The sequence below is a fragment of the Vicugna pacos genome, chromosome 15 (assembly GCF_048564905.1).
Source record: "Vicugna pacos chromosome 15, VicPac4, whole genome shotgun sequence".
Taxonomy (NCBI): Eukaryota; Metazoa; Chordata; class Mammalia; order Artiodactyla; family Camelidae; genus Vicugna; species Vicugna pacos.
Genome location: NC_133001.1, coordinates 5,513,985 through 5,533,964, shown reverse-complemented (window position 1 = coordinate 5,533,964; position 19,980 = coordinate 5,513,985). Strand labels below are relative to the sequence as shown.

The 19,980-nt window shown below is 43.8% G+C and overlaps 1 long non-coding RNA gene across 1 annotated transcript in view; it reads left to right on the top strand.

The window, feature by feature from the left end:
* Window positions 1-19,621, top strand: part of LOC140685640 (uncharacterized) — a 28,203-nt gene extending 8,582 nt beyond the window's left edge. Inside the window, exons 2-4 of the long non-coding RNA XR_012058892.1 lie at window positions 7,415-7,602; window positions 13,270-13,347; window positions 18,739-19,621. This is a non-coding gene — a long non-coding RNA (uncharacterized lncRNA). The remainder of the gene's footprint in view (window positions 1-7,414; window positions 7,603-13,269; window positions 13,348-18,738) is intronic.
* Window positions 19,622-19,980: the final 359 nt, after the last annotated feature.

The window sequence follows — 19,980 nt, the reverse complement described above, 5'->3', positions numbered from 1 at the left end:
AAGAATTTTAAACAATGTGACATTTAGTCTTACTTTTTAGGGTGTCTCTGGGGAAGAAGGTGAAGCAGGAGAAGGGTGAACTCGTAAGAGCTTTTTTTCTGGTTATTGATGGAGACTCCCTGATTTTAACTCTATTAGAAGCATACATGTTTTCTTCTCGCTGACACTGCTATCCTTGCTGACTTCTTTAAAGGCTAAGATGTTGCTTATATAGCTGGCAGATGACCCCCTAGAATTGTAGCCAAGACCAAGTAAAGCAGAGGGAAACACCCGCAGATCAATAGACCTAGCCTGAAGCACTTGGAGGGCAAAGTGTTCCCCTTAGGGGGCAAATTTTCAGTCACTTTCCATCTAGACATTCAAGGTGATTCTTACATGACTGTAGAAAGTCTATGAACAGTGTTTATCATGGAAAGAAAAGGAAAGTTTTGTTACAGTTGGAAAGTTGTGGCTCACGAGTGTGACCCTGGTGGCCATTCTCTTGAGTCTAAAACCCTCCAAAGAAGTGACTTCCACCCCCAGAGGAGGCTGCAGCTGCAACTCCAGGAAGGCAGTGAGAATGAGAGCAAGTTGCCGCTGCCGCCGGCACTGCTGGGTCTGCGGGCTCAGCTGCCTGCCTGGTTTTGACACAATGTAACGTGACCTGGTGTGGAAGCACACTGGGTGCTTTGGGGTGGGGAGGTGACAGAGTTCTCATAAAATCTTTTCAGAGAGCTTTTAGCACAGGAGAAAACTCTGGTAATGTTGCTTGATTCAGATTTTTAGAATTTAGAGTTACTATAAGTGTGACATCTGAATTAGGCTGAGCTTCCTAACAATTAAGTGAATGACAAAAGGATTATTCTAATTCTATTTTCTATTCAAACTGTTCATTTTATAAGCTAAGAGGACTTTTTTAAAAAAAAATTTGAGGGGGAGGTAATTAGGCTTATTTATCTATTTATTTAATTTATTATTTTAATGGATGTACTGGGGATTGAACCCAGGACCTCTGCTATACCCTCTCCACTAAGAGGATGTTTTAAATTATTCTCTTTTGTAGTGGAGATGCACTGATATGCTAAAACAAGCTGAATTCATACCTAGAACCAATGGTGGGAGATATTGAAGTTTGTTTTTTAGGCATAAAAGTATGCATATTTATTCGGATAGACTTTTGGGGACAAGTTTGAAAATATTGTTAGGGTTTCAAAACTGAAGCCACCTGGTTTAAATATCTATTGTGTTATATATAACAACATGGTAGTTTAATATTTTTTGACTTACACATTTAATTCTCAACACCTAGCATTTTAGATCTGGATGGAGCCTTGGAGAGCTCCTATTCAACCCTGGTATTTAGCAGACAAGGTCACCCATGGCTGGGAGGTTACAAAGCTCACACACGGTCATAAAGTTAAGTAGCAGAACTAGGACCAGAATCGAGATTTTGAATCTAATGTGTTTCTGCGGGGCCAGGGTTCTTTTGTTTGTGGTGTTCTGTAGACTTCAGCAGCACAATCCCTCTGAAATACTTTTACTGAACTATCAGATGTGAATACACTCTTCTACTATAATTGGGTTTTATTGATTTAGGGAGATATAGGGTTACCTGGCCCAAAGGGATCTGTAAGTATAACAAACAGTTACGGTATAAAAATAAAAATATCAATAAAACTGTAGAAAATACAGTGTTCTGCTTTATGAAATCATTCTGTAAAACTCAATTCTAAAAGGACTTACATTTAAGGAAATTAATGTCTAAATTTATTTTTTAAGTAATGAATTAGTGCAAAGGAAAAAAAAAAACCTTACAACACTGTAAATGGAACTGCATTTTGACCTAACCATGCCAAGGGAAGTTTTTTTTTCCTAAGTGGCTCACTGAGTATATGTCGTAATTTGTTCCATAATAAGTCACTTTTACAAGAACTGAACTGTGCTTAGCAGTGAAGAGAGGATAACTGAATTTCCTTGTCAGTGATATCACTGCAAATATTTCAGTAATTTTCTTAATCTCCTGCGTATTCTACTTGCAGAAGTAAGTCACAGGCACTGTGCTTAAGAAAATACAGATAATTATTAGAGGTAGAAAATGGTCACCTCATTCAATTGATCACTTTACAGAAAGTCAGCTGATGTCCCTAGAGATGAGATGAGTTCAGAATTAGAGAATCAGTAGCAGACCTCTGATGATTTGCTAAAAGTTGTGCAGATTTATTACAGTAAGAAATTTAGGGTAATATAAGGAGAAAGGATGAAGCTGACTTCAGTCTCAAGTGTCGCTACCAGCAGGATCCATTAATTTCCAAGTCACTCCTGTTTCTGGAATCCACCACCCCCTCCCCACCAAAGCCCCTCTGTCCCTGTGCAACACATTATCCTCACGGCCGCCAGTGCCGTCTAGATAAAAAAAAGGTAAAGCCCACAGCCTGTCCCTCCTCTGCTTAAAACCCTTCAGGAACAACACTTCATAGAGTAAAACCACAGCCTTAGCGAAGCGCACACAAAGCCTTCAGCAAAGCGGTCCCTGCCTCGCCAGGGTCATCTCCGACCTCTCTGGAGCTTTATCTGCTTGCAGTTCAGCTAAATGTTTCTTCATGCTGTGTGCTCTTCTCCCAGCCTGGAGCACTCTTCCTCTTTCCTTAGAATAGTGCCTCCTACTTAAGCACTTAACACCATCCTCAGCCCAACTTTCTCTGGAGGGACCCATCCAGGCTGGGTCCCAGTGCGCTGCCCTGGGCTGATCACACAGCACTGAGATGGAAATGATCACACTGTGTCACTTCAGCTGCTTGCATGCTGCTTCTGAATGCCCTGTGACAATCTCGGGCTTCAGGTGACAACTCTGTACCTAGGACTCCCTGACAGCCATGGCTGAGGACTGAGAACAACGTAAAGAATGAACTTGGGTAGAATTTGGGAATGGAAATCCTCCTTTACTGTCTAGAAATAATCACTGATGTCCAACGGTGATAATTCAAGTTATAAAAGAAAAATGTGGGTGAGCAATGCAGATGTCAAATGAGTTCATTTCATTTAATTTTGGATATACTACTAGGAGTTAGTTCTTGATTTATCACCACCCTTCCTACCCTGTCGTTCCCGACCCTTCCCAAGTAACACCGATGAAACTGAAGTACAGCCCCTGCATCAGGGGAAATGGCTGCTAAGAGAAGGGCTTCCCCTTTCCTCAGTGACTTCAGCCCGGACAAACCCGGCAAGTGGGTGAGGTCTGTTCCCCGGGTTCTATTTCAGCAGCCCACTCCTCAACTGATAAATTCTTTCCCAAAGACCCGGGACCCCTGTGATGTCCTGGCCATGTTGGCCCTTGACATCTTCATCGAAACTGCCTGCCCCTTGTTCTAGCAATATTGCAGACATTGCCAGCCAGGTATCACCCTCAAATTTGGTCTCCTTTGTTTTCTCCTAGTTCTAGTTCTTCCTCTCCTCCTTCTCCTTCGCCATCATCATCGTCGTGGTCACCTTGTCCTCCTTTTCCTCCTTCTTCTCCTCCTCCTTTTCCTCCTTCTTCTCCTTCCTCTCCTTCTCCTCTTCCTCTGTTCTTCTCTCTTCTTCTCCTCCCCCTCCCCCTCCTCCTTCCTCTCCTCCTCCCTCTTCTTCTTTCTTTTTAGCAGCTTAGAGCAAAGCCATTTACTAAATCTCAATTCTGCAGGTAAAAGTTGGGGTTGATTCAACTGGACTCTGCTTGGAATCTTGAAAAGCCAAAAACAGGATATTGGATGGCTAAGCTCTTATCTGGAGGCTCTGGGGAAGAACCCACTTCTGAGCTCATTCATATCCTAGTGGTTGTAGGACTGAAGTCTCTGTTTCCTGAGGCCACTGGCTGTCAACTGAAAGTCCCTCTCTTCTCCTAACGACCATTCACATTCCTTCTTATGTGTCTGCCAGTTCTTAGTGCATTCTGAATTCATTTGGTTTCTTCTGTGGGTTTTATTTTATTTTTTTTGTAGTTGCTGTGGTTTTGCATCCTAGTCACCTGACAGGTCCCCCGCCTTCATTCCATCCTCAGCTCTCCCCACTGACCCTGACTTTCAGGAAGTCTTTTAAGCCATAATTTATTCAAAGAAGCAATTTTGACAGGTTGACTTGATGAATGTCAGGGTTTTTGTTTGTTTGTTTTGTTTTTTTGCATAAAGAGAGATTGGGAAAAAGCACACTCCCTGAGCTTTATTTCGATGTGTCTAGGGAAAGCATTGCTTCACCACCTTTTTTCTTTTAGTTTAAAACATTTGAATGTTGGAACGAGTAGGCTTTTTCTAGACGAATGTTGCATATGAAACAGAAGCAGGATTGCGTTGTTTTATGAACATTCATGTCTTGAGCACTAGCATTCCCTCGATGCCTCCTGCCCTTTTATCTCTCATTCTTATTCTGTGAACAGTTGTACACCGGAACTAGTATGCCACAAATTCCACTAGAGGTGGTTTAACAACAAGTGAATGAATTTAGTCTCCTTTAAAGCAATCATTGTAGATGAGGACTTTAAAAATGCTTTTAGTGGTCTGCTTTCAGAAGAAAAATCTAATTGGTTTATGCTTTTGTGCTAAAGAAATAATTGGTTTATTTTTTAACATCTTTAATATTTAGATTTTTAACTTCCTCAGCACTTAAATTATGGACTCTCACTTTTTGTTTGGGTATTTTAAATACATTGATTTAGTTCCTGCTAGTATTTGATAGTTCCCAGACATATGTGACTTCTCCAAATGCTCCAGAGACTATTATATAGGCTAAATGACTTACGTTCTTGGAAATATATTTATTTGATGCTTTCTGTATTGCTGATCTACCACGTAACATTTCTTGTGAACTCAGCGGTCTTTTGGTGGCCAGGAAAAGTTAACATGTTTCATTAAAAACTACCTTGCTGTTAGAACTGGATCAAAGTATGAAGAATGTGGTTTCAAAATGGATTGTTCCAATTAACATTTTGAAATAAAAACCATACCAAAAAGACAGATCTTTAAAAAGTTCACTTGAACTGGAATTTTAAGAGATGGGAGCATTGTCATGTGGCCTTGTGTGTCTTTACCTGGAGGATTCGCAGCCTCTGGGCAAATACCTCTTAGGTAATGGAGCTTAAGTCAACCCGCAGCTTCATGTCAGTGCCTGTGTTGGTATTAAGCAGACACATTCCCTGTGCGTGGCCCAGTTTTACAGTTCACTGTTGTGTTCCAGGCAGGTAACCCTGGGGAGCCTGGCTTGAGGGGGCCTAAAGGAAGCCGGGGGCTTCCTGGAGAGGAAGGACCTTGAGGACCGCCTGGACCATGAGGCGTGCAGGGAGAAAAGGGTGCCCCCGGCCTGCCTGGTATCCAGGGCCCTCCAGTGAGTGATGGGCAGTACCTGGGGTTCCCTTTGGAAACTCCATCCCAGTACCGGGTGGGGGCAGAGGGGCAGTTGGGCAGGACGAGACCTCAGCTCCTCAGCAGCTGGGCCATTTCCCTTGTAAATCCAGACGATCTGGCTCCTTGCCAAGTCCGACACTTGCTCATCTAACAGTGTCCCCTTTATGGTTCCATGTACAACGGTCTGTTTTCTTTTCTGTCCCAGGGTAGAGCACCCACAGATCAGCACATTAAGCAGGTTTGCATGAGAGTCATGCAAGATAAATACGTCAGAATGGCTTGACATTTTGTATGCTTTAAAGGTGGGAGGTTTTTTTTTTATTGAAATGTAGTTGATTTACAATGTTTTTGTTAGTTTCTGGTATACAGCATAGTGATTCAGTTACACATATCTTCTGTTTCAGATTCCTTTTCATTGTAGGTTATTATAAGATATTGAATGTAGTTCACTGTGCTATGCAGTAGGACCTTGTTCTTTATCTGTTCTGGACATAGTAGTGTGTATTTGCTAATCCCAGACTCCCAATTTATCCCTCCCAACCCCTTCCCCTTTGGTAACCATAAGACTAACAGACATAAAGGTGGGAGATTTTGAATAACATTAATTTCAATTCTGTTTTATCCAATTTGTTGCCATTTGCAATAGCTTATAGCCTCAAAGAAAAATATTACCTTTTGGGGTTAGCCTGGATTTTTTTTTTTTTTTTGCCAATGGGGTTGATTTACAAGAAAGTACACCCCATACACACACACACACACACACACACACACACATTTTTTTCCCCTTTGGAACACAAATTCTCAGAACCTTTCTCCTGTTAACATCCTACCACCTGCTGTGTACCTGGCACTGACCTAGACTCTCCCTGTGGATTATGTGAGTAGTAACTGGCAGACTCTGTGCCTCTAGGAAGCATAAGGACATTGCTTCTACTCAGGTACCATGGATGTAGAAAATCAATAACTAGAATTTTACTAAAGTAGTGATATATTTTTGCATGTTAGCCTTTTTTTCCAAATTCATCTGTAACTATGGCAATACTATTAATTATCGTGTTCTTTCATACATTCATAAGGTAGTAAGTTTATCTAGTAGGTTCATCAAGTTTTCCAGAATGGAATCATCACCTCTGTATTTGAAAACCACTGCTGTCAACATTTTATCTTGAAACGATATTTCAATTTTAAATATTTCACACTGAGAATATTATGACTTTATGCTAACTCTTACCTAAAGTAGGCCAGCGTAGGACACTCGTATTTGAACAACTTTAAAATCTTGGTTAAAAAATGGGTTTCCAATTTATATTCTCCTTCACACTCTAAAAGCTTTTTAAAAACACTGCACTAGAATATTTCCCTGAGAGCATTTTAATGGGACCATTTTCCTGTTCTCCATGGTTACTGTGGATGGTTCTTAGTCTCTTTAATGATTCCTGGAAAAGCCTACGCAGTTATTAATTTTTCAGACAGACTGACCATTCTTAGGGAGCGAGCACTAATGTCTGGTGTCTGTTCCAAGCATGAAAAAACTTCTGAGAAGGATTATTAATAGGAAGTCATGAATTCTCTGGATATTTCATGTGACTTAAGTATCTTCAAGCTAAAAATGTAAGCCTGGGTCTCAAAGGGTGTCTTGGTACTAATTCTGGATGATGTCCTTGGCTTTCAGAAAGCTCCTGGACATCCACTCCCTACCCATGTTGAGAAACTCACTTTCCTCCTGGCTTTCAGATAACCAGCAGGTTCAGGTGAGACCCTCACCCCTGAGGAGCACCGCTTAGCCCAGAGCCCTACAGTTTAAGGACTTTAATTTTCCCTCCCCCGTGTCTCAAAGCAGCAGGACCAGGTTTATCCAGGGAGGGCTGAATAGAAAAGCATCCCCAGTGAAGCTTCCTGGCAGAAAGCTTGTGAAAAAAATGACCCCGCTTTACTTATTTCTCACCGCCTGTTTTGAAGCTGTGGTGACACGCTGAGAAAAAAACACACTTGAAATACCTCTCTTTTGATTTGAATCACTTGCATGTGTCTGACTATTCTGGGCTCTTTTGTTTATTATCTTCTAGGGCATTTTGCTGAGATGGCTGCTAGCCTCAAGCGTCCCGACTCGGGAGCCTCTGGCCTCCCTGGGCCACCTGGACCCCCCGGTCCCCTAGGACCCCCGGAGAGAATGGTTTTCCTGGCCATAAGGGACATCGTGGCCTCCCAGGCATGAAGGGTCCGCTAGGGGCTCTCGGTTTGAGGGGACCTGAAGGTAAGGCATTTTGCCCTCGTGGAACCAGGGACGTACACTGCCCTTTTTCAGATGAATTCACGTGTCCTAGCAAGCGCCAGCTGTCTGCGCGGTAAGATGGATTGCTCCCTTTTCACAGTGGTGATGATCAGGACTGGAAAACTGTTGTTTGATATTTTCTTTACCTTGGTGTGTGACAACAGTAGACCAAACACCAGAATTAAGGTCCCTTGCCTTTTGGTGCCAGTGTTTTTCAGTTACAGTCTGCCTTAACCATAGTTCAAAATAAACCTCATGGGATCTGGTAAAGGATCATTCAGGTTTTTATTTTTATCGAGACCCCTAGAATCATCATAGAGTTGTTCTGAGATGGCAACCAGCCCTTGAAGATTTGTGCGTGTTAACTAAAACCAACAGTTTGTTAGGACGTCAGAAAGGTCACATCAGGAGTTAACGCGGCCTCCCCCACCCCCCACTTTCTTGCCTCCCTCTTCTTTTAAAGAGTGACACTGGCTGTCAGATTTGAGGGACTTTTTTTGTTCAGCTCTGAAATTCAGTCTAACTTTATTCCTTATTTAAGGTATGAGAGACTGTGAGAGAGTTTGTTTCTTCTCCATTTATTGAAAGCAAGCTAAGCCCCTGAGACCAGTTATTTTGCAGGGGAGTAGGCTTATGAATGGGTTAGGTATTCCGCAGAACTTGGAGGAGGGCTGGCTGCCCCCGGTGGTGTTTGCTAGTTGAGCTGAGTAAGTCTGTCAGCTTGGGGTGGGAGTGTGCCGGGTAATTTACAGAGAGAACTGAGAGCGAGGAGTTTATGTATCACGAGGAGGGACTGACAGCTCTCCGGGGAACTTCAGAAAGACATGGCACCAAAATCAAGAGAGGATGTGTGTTTTTTAAACAGGGGTGCCCCAATTAGGGATAAACATTATGGTGTGAGTGGTCAGAAGTCAAGCCAGCTGCATTTTGGGATCTGTCTGTGAATTGCTGACACATTCGGCTCACTGCACCCTCAGCTGGAACAGCGTTGTTCATTATTTCCTATTTGGCATGCGCAGAGCGGTGTGTTAATGGGGCCCCGGGTCAACCTGGCAGATTTCCAAGTTTTCAGAGGCTGAACACAATCAAACATGGAGAGAGCTCAGAGTGCATCTTAAAGAGAACTGGGTGTTTGAAAGAATCCCATGGCCACTCACCTTGGTCCTGCTTTTACCTTCAGTTCAGGAATTCTGACCAGAGGTGCTCTCCCCAGGGTCGGGCCCTGCTTCCTGTGTCAACTCTTCGAGGAAACTCCACCACTGCGGGCGGACTGCTGGCTTAGTTGTCTGTGTTGTGGCGAAGCCCATGCTTTCCTGAGTTCCCTGCTGAGCCGTGGTTCCCAAAGAGTGGCCCCCGCTGCGTCCACATCATCAGAGACCTGTTAGGAAAGCAGTTCTCCTGCTGGCCCAGACTCACTGAATCAGAAACCCTGCAGTGAGGGCAGCAGTGTCCATGGGGGGCGTCACCCATCTTCCCACTGAGAAGGAGCATCTTGTAGGGCTGCCAGCCCTCTCTTCTCTGGCTAAAGTGAAGTCTCCATATTTGGGACAGAGCTTAACTTTGACTTAGTAAAGACCGCTTCTGAAGTCCCACCTTATTCCCTAAGAAAGGAAAGTGTCTGTCTACCTGCTTCCCTGGGAGAGTCTGCAGAGGGCTGCCTCTCCAGCCTGGGCTACATCCATGTCTGGGTCCCCTTCCCAGAGGTTTTGATTTACATTAGGCTTTCACAGTATTCCCCAGGGGATTTCAGTGTGCAACCAGGGCTGAGAAGCACTGGAAATAAAGGGGACCTGTTCTGGAAACTTCCTGGGATGCTTGGAACTGGAGCATGGAGTTGTGTCTGGGTTGGGCTGGGTTGGCCCTAGCAGGTGAACCTTATTTTGAAAGGAAGAAAAATCTGTTTCTATATTTGGAACCTGGAAAGGATCTCTAGCAGTAAGTTCATTCATTAGGCATAGTTTGATCATATAAGGGACTGTTTCTTCCTGCAGTATTTGTGACATAGCCTAGAATCTGGATGTGATAGAGTTTTTTTTTTTTTCCCTAAAGAACTTTCTCTCCCCACCCTCCTTCATACCTTTCTTGGCATTGGGTTCCTTTAAAACAGTATCTTCTCTCAGTTTTACTTCTTAAAATGTGGGGCGTGGACAGAAAGGAATAATCAGATGGACTCTTATCAGTCAATACTGTCACAATTTGGAAATGTAAGATTCTTGATAAGTGGACTGAATCTTCCTTGTCCATCACATACACTAAAAGTCCTATTTAGTTGAAAACACGTAGTGTTCTACTACCCAAAGGTTACAGATCAAATTTTTCTTAAGAATAAACACTCCACCATTTGAAACTTAACTGTTCTTCTGATCAGAGATGTATTTCATTGCCTCTTGTTGCCTTTTTTCCCCCCACTTAATAAAGAAGGAATGGTGTAGGTGCTGGTTTCCATGGAGATGCTTTGAGAGCCTTTTTCCAGAGACATTGCTACATAGATAAGTTTTACTAATAGTTCAGGCTATGTCTTAATCAAATCACTGTTTTCTTTCTAAAAACTTACTCTGAAAAACACAGCAGAACATTTTTAATAGGAACTCGTAGAAACAGGCCTCAGATCATACTCAAAGCTTAAGTCGTGTTGATGTGTATTTTGGCTTTCATCACCATGCTTTACACGCTTTTACACAAATGCGTTGGAGCCACAGCCTTGTTGTGTGTCTGTTTCATGTGTGTTCATGTCATGTGACGCTGGAGCAGAAACACAAGAGACCCCCGACTGGCCCAGTGTTCACCTTGCTTAGGATCACGTCAGTCTTTCATGTCATAAGTACTTTTTAAATGTTCATGGTTTGGGGTAGTTTTCAGTCTCTGAGTGAGGCTGTGTGTATGTTTAGAATTTTTTTAGTGTGAGTCAAGTAGATATGTCGCTATGCCTTGTCTCAAGCCTCTGACAAATGTTATTCTCTGTTCTTCAACTTTTTATCTCTATCTGAATGGAAGAGTGTTTCATCCTTAAAGGTCAGAGCCTGGAGAGTGGGCTCTCCTGTCTATTTCAGGCTCTAGGCAACATGCTTTTACAAAAGGTGCAGAACCAGCATGGCTCAGCCCAGGACACAGAGCACAGGGCTAGAGCTAAGGGAACAGATCTCATAGGGAGTCAGGTTTGTTCTTCCCTATTGCACCATCCCTGTGAAAGCTGCAGTTTAACTTTCTCTGCTCATCTCATCTCTTCAGAAAATGAGGCACAGTCTATGGCCAGCCTTGAGATTTGCAGTGATATGACATTTAAATTGCTAAGTTAACTAGAGAGCTTAAGCTGTTAGTTTTAAAAATGCTAGTTGTCTTAGCTTCCTAATGCAGTAAGGCCGTATCGGTGATGAGTGTAAAAAATAACTAGTTCGTGTGAGTTCGAGCTGAGCTGTAAATCCTTACACAATACTTACAAAACTTTGTTTTGAAAAGGTGGTTGACATGGTAAAAAATCTTCACACAAGGAAATTCACAGCTAAAAATTGAAGTATGGTTACTATTTAAAGATTCATTTCATAATTTGAGATTTTTGACTGACAAATGTGCATATGGTTGTACAGATACTCTATTTTTGTTGTGTACGTGGCTTAGTTTTTAAAATTATAATGAACCCGATAACATTGGATGAGGTTGAGCTGATATGAATATTTGGAAAAAATGATTATGTATAGAATTTGTTGCAAAATGCCATTGCATCTTCTAACAATGTAGTAAAATAACAATATAATACTATACTGGTGGGGAAACAGGTAATGCCTCCTACCAGGAGCAGCAGAAGTCATTTAGGACCAGTTAACTAAGGTTTTGAGGCACTTTGTTAATGAGGCCAAGGTTGTGGGTTTGGTCTCTGCAGGGGCCAGTTTAATACAACTTTGTTCTGTGGCTGCTGGATCCCCGAATTCAGTCAGCTGTCTTGCAAAGACACATGGTTGGTTGCAATCCAGATTTCCTTTATTCCCTGTAAATAATGAGGCAGAATTGAAATGTACTCCCTTGTGACAGCACCCTCTAAATTTCAAAAATTCATTAATTCATTTTTGGTAATACTAAATGTACATTGTTCATGAATTTTAAAGTGTATAAAAAGATATTCAGTGAAGCATGTCTCTCCCAGCCCCATCTCCCATCTGCCTCGATTCCTTTATCCTTTCTATTAGGTAATCACTATTATTAGATTCCTAAATATCCATATCTGTGATGATCAATGAATGTATATTTTTTCTTATATCATTTCAATAAATTGTATTGTCCTTTAGTAAGTGGTCTGGCCCTGGCTTTTTTCACTTAACAATGTCTTGGGGATCATGTCAAAGAGCTTCCTGGTTCTTCTTCACAGGTGCATAGCATTCTACTCTATAAAAAAGTACCACCATATATTTAACCCTTCAGTGGACACTTAGATTGTTTTTAATCTTCTGTTAAATTTTTTTCCAGGTTGGATTTGCATATTTCTGATTAAACTTATTCCTGGTTATTTAATAATTTAGTTGCTATTACAAATGGGATCTTTGTTTCACTACATCTTATTCCTGATTGTTTGTATATGTGAAAATTATTGATTTCCATATATTAATTTTGTACCTTGCTCCTTTACTGAATTCTCTTATTGTTCGTAGATTTTGAATTGGTTTTCTAGGGTGTAAGATCAACAGTCGTATCACCTGATGTTGCAGAAAAATGTGTTACAGCTCAATTGTGACAGCAACCTGGATCCAGGCGAGAAACCAAGCAGCACTCGGAGAGTTGGAACACTCCAAGCTCTGGACTCTGTCTGTAGGTTTGCACAGGCCTTTATAGGCTGCCAGTTTTACACTTTGCAACATCATATGTAAATAAAGTATAACAGAAGTTGACCAACCAGGAACAAGCTTTATGGAAATAGACCAATCAGGAGTGAGAGAAATAACCAATCAGGAGTGAGCTCCATGTGACTGAAGTACTACAAATGGACCAATCAGAAGTTAGGGAAGTGGACCAATCAGAAGTGAGAGTAATAACCAATCAGGAGTGAAGGAAGTAATCAATCAGAAGTGAGCTCAGGGAACCAATAGAATTTTAGGGGTAAGTAAGCCATTTCAGAGGCAAAAAGTGAGATAGAGCCTCTGGGCCAGGGAACTGGATGGTGTTGGCAGGAGAGTAGTGGCCCTGCCTGGGGGTCCTGCTGGTCTTTTTATGGGGCTTCCTGCCTCACCGAGAACAAGGGTAACTTACACCAAATAATAAATAATAGTAAGAAAGTAGGCGTCTTTATAACATCCTGACTGGAGTGGAGCTGCTGCTTGTGTTTCACGTGAAGCATCACGCCAGCCAGGGGTTGAGACAGATAAACTTTATCATGCTGAGGAATTAGCTAGCTTCTTATTTTATTGAATGTTGTATCAGGAATGCATGTTTAATTGTCTGGTGTCTTTTCATCATCTAGGGATATAATCATTTGATTTTTCCCCTTAGACCTCTTAAAATAATTAACTTGATTTTTCCCTTGCTATGTACTTACTACAATCTAGTTTGTAGCAACATCATAACTTTTTGATTTCTGAATGTAGGCCTTGCTTTAAGTTGAAAAATATGGAACTTTATTTTTATAGATACATAGAAAAATAACATTTCTCTAATGAAATCCAGGTGACATGGGAGAAAGGGGTGATCGTGGCCTTCCAGGAAGATGTCCCAAAGATGTGCCCAGAGCTACAGGTCTCCCAAGTAAGTATGAGGTGGGGAAATTGGTAGCAAGTGGGTAGTCTGGCTAGAATAATATTTCAAAGAATTGCTCTTTGATTACTTGAGTTTATCACGTGATAATAATGGCTAGCATCAATTTTTCAAGACCAACTTCAATGAAGAGTTAGATAATCTGTAAATCATGTCTGAATTCTTTGAGTGAGAATACATGTCAGGGCTTGAAACAGCACTTTATTTTTTAGGGGTAATTAGGCTTGCTTATTTATTATTTATTTATTTACTTTTTATTTTATTTTATTTTATTTTAAAATGGAGGTACTGGGGATTGAACCTAGGACCTCATGCATGCTAAGCACATGCTCTACCACTGACCTATACCCTCTGCCCACCTGACATGTAACTTTCTTGAATAAATACTGAAAAAAATAGTGTCAAAGTCCAGCCACAAGGCGCCTGTTATGAAATTGAGTGAATTTCTACCCCAGCTGCTCAATTCCTCTTTGTTTAAAAAGAGCGACAGGAAAATGAAACCAAGTTTCAATTGTTTGTGTTGCCCAGGGAGTTAACTGAAATTTATTTTAAATGCTTCTCCTTCAAACGTACAGACGGTCCGGAAGTCCACATGCAAAAATAAACTTGGACATTTCTAACCCTGGCCACCAAAAGCCACACACAAGTACATACCCAGCTGGGTCAGCTGAGGTGACAAAGTAGCCTCTGTGTGAAGGGCCCAGATTCTCACCTTGGGCGTCTGTTCTCCTTCCACACTGGTTGCTCTGTGGCCGGAGTCTCGATGGCCGCTTGCTCTTCCACTGGGCGATGGCTTCCAGGTCCAACCACAGAAGAAGCCTGAGAGTGTGAATAGCACGCAGCCTCCCAGCAAACTCCCCGATCGCTGTGGGGCCGTGCCTCAGGAAGGTCCCCAAAGCCCCGGGGAGGCAAATCAGGGGAGGGGGCTTGTGCTGAAGGAGGAAGGAGGGTGGTCCACGCTCCCACAGTGGATTTGGAAAACTCGGTCAAAGAAAATCTAGAGAAAGAAAAGATGGTTCTCTAATTCTGCCGATGGCTTGCATATTCAATCAAGGTTATAATTGCCACCCCAAACATCGTTGCTTTCTGATTATCCATTTCATTGCACCTTGGGATTTTCTCATTTAAAAGATTTTTTTAAAAAATACAAATACATTTGGAGAGAGCTCAAACACTGCTTTTCTAAGACTGATTCATGGGCCTGTCAAGACGTTTTCACAAATCAATGATTGTGATTGGAATCACAAGGGAGGCTTTTACTATTGGAAAAGGAAACAAAATGTGGTTGGAGTTAAATGAGGCCAAGAGAAGATTTTACTATAGAGTCTGGATTCATTGATGGACGTTTAGAAGAGAGAAGAGGAAAGAGACTGCTGAGTGCTCCTCTCCTTTATCAATAGTAGGAATAGGAGGTTTTAAAGCTGATGCAATAGCATCACTGCAATTTACTTAATTATCTGTGGGTTATAAATCCCACAAGAGCCTTACAATTTCTCCTCCCATTTTGTTAACAAATCACTTAACTGTTCTTGGACCAGAAACGTGCACGGTTTACAAGGTTTTACTTTATCAAAAACATATGATTGTTTCTGGTGACCCTTACTTTAAAAAAAACCTGTGGATGAGCCACGTTTTAAGTTTAAGAATGGGGAGATTAAAGAAGAGCCTCTCGCATGTGCGCAGTGCCCCTGGCCGCCACGAGGGGCGCTATTTCCCACCTGCACCCCCCACTCACCTGGGGTTTGTGCGGTGCCGGGAGGGGGCTTCGCTGATGAGCTTTTTTTAGCACATCAGACCATCCGTGTGTGGGCAGACGGTAAGGTAGGACAAGCTCATCACTGGCAGCTCTCCCTGGCCCTAATCTTGTCTCCTTGATGAAAAAAAAATTTGTTATGGCCGCTCTTGGAGTTAATACTTAAATCTGATTTGTTAAAAAGTTCCATGGACTCCCCATCTCAGGACTCCGACACCTTCCCTTCTGGGTTTCCTTTCTGCCTTTTACCAGCCCGTGCCCCTCTCTTCCTGGTCCCACTCGGAAATCTGGTCTTCCTTTTGGGGCTTTGGTTACATTTTCATTGAGAGGATATTTGGCGTCACTTAGTGAAAAATCGGAGTAGCAGATTTTTTTTTTTGAAGGCACTAAAGATTGAACCCCACTAAGCATGCACTCTATCACTGAGTGTACCCTCCCCTGCCCCAGATTACAGATTATTACTATTATTTTTTTAAATTACGGCTTGCTTTCCGAAGCATGCCACTTCCCCAGGGCTTTGGCACACTGGCTCACTTCTCCGGAGGCCCCAGCTGGGGCTTCGGCTTTCTGTCAGCTCACATCCCCTTGTCTGCACGAAAAGATGCTCAGCTGTCAGTTTCCCAACCCATCAAGTCCCTGAGCAAGGGTTTTGGGGGCCATTTCTCCCCTAAAGCGAGTGCTCTGAAACGGGGCTGTTGGGAGCTTGGGCCCCACAGTCCAGACGCCTGGCTCACATCTTGACGGTCACTAACTGGCTTCCTGACACCAGACAAGTTCTTAACTGCTCAGTGCCTCAGCTTCCCCACTTACCAAAGAGATGATAGTCAAGAGTCCCATCTCCCAGAGAGCGTAATTCTGAGAATGAAAGGGAAGGAGGCAGCCCATCTGACGTGCTTAGGGCGGTTTCTGGCCACCGCCCCTGCGCAGTCCGGGTTCATGCGTGGTGCTGCTAGTAACGTAGCAAACCCACTTCTGTGTGTGGAGGTGGGTGGTGGGCAGAGCTGGGCCCTGGTTCAGCCCTGGTGGCCTCTTCCTGGCTGTCGCTCAGCGGGAAGATGCTGCTACTCCCGACCCCTCAGACCTTCCCTCCGCGAAATCTCCAGCTCCGCCCACAAATGCATAGTGCTAGGTCACAGCAGATCGTGTCACCAGCTCACTGTCCTCAGAGAGGCTGGGCCATTCTTCATTTCCTTGTTAGAGCTTGAAATGGGATTAAATGTGCTTTCTGGTCTCTCCCAAACCTAACGGATGGGACTTCAGGACCTGAGGGAACCCTCAGCAGGGCCCTGTTCAGGACCTTGTCCAGAACCTTCTAGATACATATACATCTCATGTCGAGGAAAGAGCCTGCAGAACAGAGTATTCTGCGACCTTCTTTGTTGTCCCTGTTGTTAGATTTGGGACTCAGCCTGTTGAGTGAGAAGACGACCGTTTGGTCCTTCTTGGTGCTAATATAGCTGATGAATTTGAAAAAATGGCACTGACTCCTTTACTATCTATCCAGCGATCAGAATTCCTTCATTCTTTCTGCACAGTTTAGTTCTCTGTCTCTCCTCCTTACCCCTTAGTTGGTTCAGTGTTAAAGATTACGTGCCCTTTGGGATTGTGATGGTCCGTTGCCGAATACGGACCACAGGGCATTGTTATCACCATTGTGTGGACTGTCATTTTGGCCTTCGTGCTCTGCTGTGTTAACGTCAATAGAAACCATGAGTGAGCTTCTCGCGGCCAGAGGGAGGAGGGCAGACAGGTGAGAAGTGCGGACTCGAGCCCGGCTGCCCTTTTACTTACTTTCAGCTGCGCTGCCTCTCGGTGCGCTCGCATCTTCTCTGCACGGGGGAGAGGATAACCGCACCTACTGTCCGGCCTCATTCGGGAGGACCTGTGGGTGTGTTCGTACCTGTAGAGCACTTAGAATGGTGCCTGGCTTGTAGCAGACGTTCTGCGAATTTAGCTCTTACCGCTATTGTCATTCCTCCGTTTATATTTGAAGAGAGACAGACGTAACACAGGTCCCAGGCCCCGACAAAGGTCTCGGGTGAGTGACAGAGGCAGATGTGCGTATGTCCAGGTTCACGTTGTGGATGAAAGGATGGGCAGGCTGGGCGGGTGTACGATGAGCTGGTCTTGCCATCTGAGGCATCATCTGACTGGCGTGTCCCATAGCTGCTCAGTGTCTTGATTCCTCTTCTGCCTCCCACAGAGCTGTGCAGAACTCACAGAGCGGGATCTGTGGGGCTTTAGACCCCGATCCCTGCCCCTACCTTCCATCTCTCACCAGAACCTTCCGTGGCGTCACTTGTCCCATCAAGAGTTACTCTTTGCCTGCTGCCCCAAACTTGTCCACTGGGGACCAGTTCCTTGGCACCCTGGGGATGTTAGGAAAACATATTTAAGGATGGGTCTTGACTTCTCTTTGTGCATTTAAACACCGGGGTGAGGGGTCAGCTAAGTGACAGTCGTGTGTGGACCACCAGGAACGTGGCGCTCACCATACCAGGCCACGGGACCAGATTTCTTGTGCAAAATCTGCAGTTAGGTGAGCTGTGCTTGTGAATGTTGAGTGGGAAAAAAATCCCGCAATGCAAAGGGCACCTCTGAAGCTTAAGTCTAGCAGTAGTCATTTATCCTATTTCCACAGCTGTCCAATTTCCACTGTTTTATTCAGTCCTGGGGATCTTAAGTGAGCAAACCACTAAATACACCAATTCCTTAAACATGTGTGCTTTGTCTAACACCACAAAAGTTAGCTCAGGACAAAGTGAGACATGTAAGAAATTTCTAATTAATGCTGGAAATGTATCCGTGTTTTTTTAAGCCTGTATGCACAGCCCCTGTGATTCCGCAGCGTCATTAGAGCCATCGGAAGGGTCCTGGCACGTTGAGCCTTCATCAGTGTAACGCGACTGCCCTCTAGTGTTAGCACAGAGAATGACACCGATGTTCACTTTAAGAAAAACGAAATGTTTGGCAATAACACTTTATAGGTCCTTGAAATTTTGGAAAACTGTAAAATCATCAGGCAGCTAGTGTAGCTAACACACCCATGAGGCCAGCAAGGCAGAATGAGAACACTCTGGATCTGGGCTTTCTCTTCGCAAGAGTTGAAAAGCAGTTTTTAGATATTTGTTAATGGAATTCTTGAGTAACTTGAATGTGACTTAGTGTCACCCCAAAATTAGGTTCCCACAGAATAGTCTCCGAGCACCTTGGAGCCCAGGTCAGGGCTCACCAGAAGCTGATAAGCTGTTATGGGAAGGCTAGTTTTTCCCTCTGGCCACTTTTACAGGGCAAAACCTCAGACAAATAGCTTTAAGGATCATCATCTTCGTCCATCATCATCTTTAGTCATCCTCTATCATTTAAGAAAGCATTAAAAAATTATTTTGGAGGGGAGGAGGTAATTAGGTTTCTTATTTATGTTTTGGAGGAGTTACCTGGGATTGAACCCAGGACCTTGTGCATGCTAAGCATGTGCTCTATCACTTGAGCTATGCCCTGCCTCCTACAAAAACATGTATTAAGGCCATTTGTACACGCTGCTGGACAGTGGGAGGTCCAGTGCCTCCTGCCAGTCTGCAGCCACGAGGGGTGTCCTGCTCATGTGTGCAACCTTTTGTGTGTTTCAGGTGACCCGGTTCCTGCCAGCTATGGGAGGAATGGCCAGGATGGTGGGCGAGGCCCCTCAGGGGTGGCAGGCCTCCCTGGTGTGCCTGGCTCCCCAGGACCTCCTGGCCCTCCTGCTTTCTGCGAGCCAGCCTCCTGCACCGTGCAGGCTGGTCACGGGCATTTAGCGAAGGTCCTGACTAGTGAAAGGCTTAGCACTGCGCCGCTGTCAGCGTAAACCACACTTGGAGAGGAAGCTTGGGAGAGAAGCACTGCCCGAAGCGAGGGCAAGGGGATGGTGCCTCACCTTCAGGTTTATTCCGGAAGACCCACCTGACAGTCAGAAATCCTCTTCCCTTTCCTGTAGATGGGAGCCAGCAGAGCCGTCAGTGACACAAACAAAACCCCTCCTTTGAAGCAAATTTACAGTCCTGTCCCCGGGACCGTAAGCCTTAGCGTGCTATACACGCTGCGGACCACTGCGCCAGGAAACAAGGACAACGGTTTGGACACCTCAGCTGCGGTAGTTACTTTCCTTCTTTATTTGGATGTTGTTTCAGCGCTGTAGGGGATTACCAGACTAGGTACCAGGAGACCCCACTAGGGATGAGAGAATCGGTGCTCAAACTCCCCGTCAGTGTGCGCTCTCGGGAGTTGCAGGGAAGGCTGGACCACATGGAGTGACTTCCTTACAGCTGTGGTGGTTTTCACAGTCGGCGTGGATTTTTTCAAACTGTATTGCATCTCCCACCTGTTAATATTTCGGGCTCTTCTATGTGAAAGCAAAGAAGGAATTTTAATATCCTGCCAATCATAAGTTTTATTGATGAGGCTATTTATTTTAAAGGTTTGAGGTAACACCTCTGGTTGTACCAAAGAAGCAATAAATACGATTTCTTAACCTTGCATGTTTTCTTAGTCGTAGTCAATGAAAAGAAGTCTGAGCTGATTTAGAGACATTAGAATTTTTTCAATTACTGGTATTTCTGTGGGCATGCTTGTAATATTAATACTTTTTTTCTACGGTGAAATTAAAAAGCCCTTACTGTTCCCGGGAGGGTGTTACCATGATGGAAGTTCTTTATATGTGGGTGTGTGTGTGTGTGGTGGGGGTTGGAGAGCGGGGGCTTGGGGTGATGAGGAGGCCTGCATGGACTTTTTTGAAATCTAACAAACATGGGACATGAAATCTAACATATGGAATATGAATCCATATCCCACAAAAATGCACAAATGCATATGCAAAAATATGTTTGCATGTGATG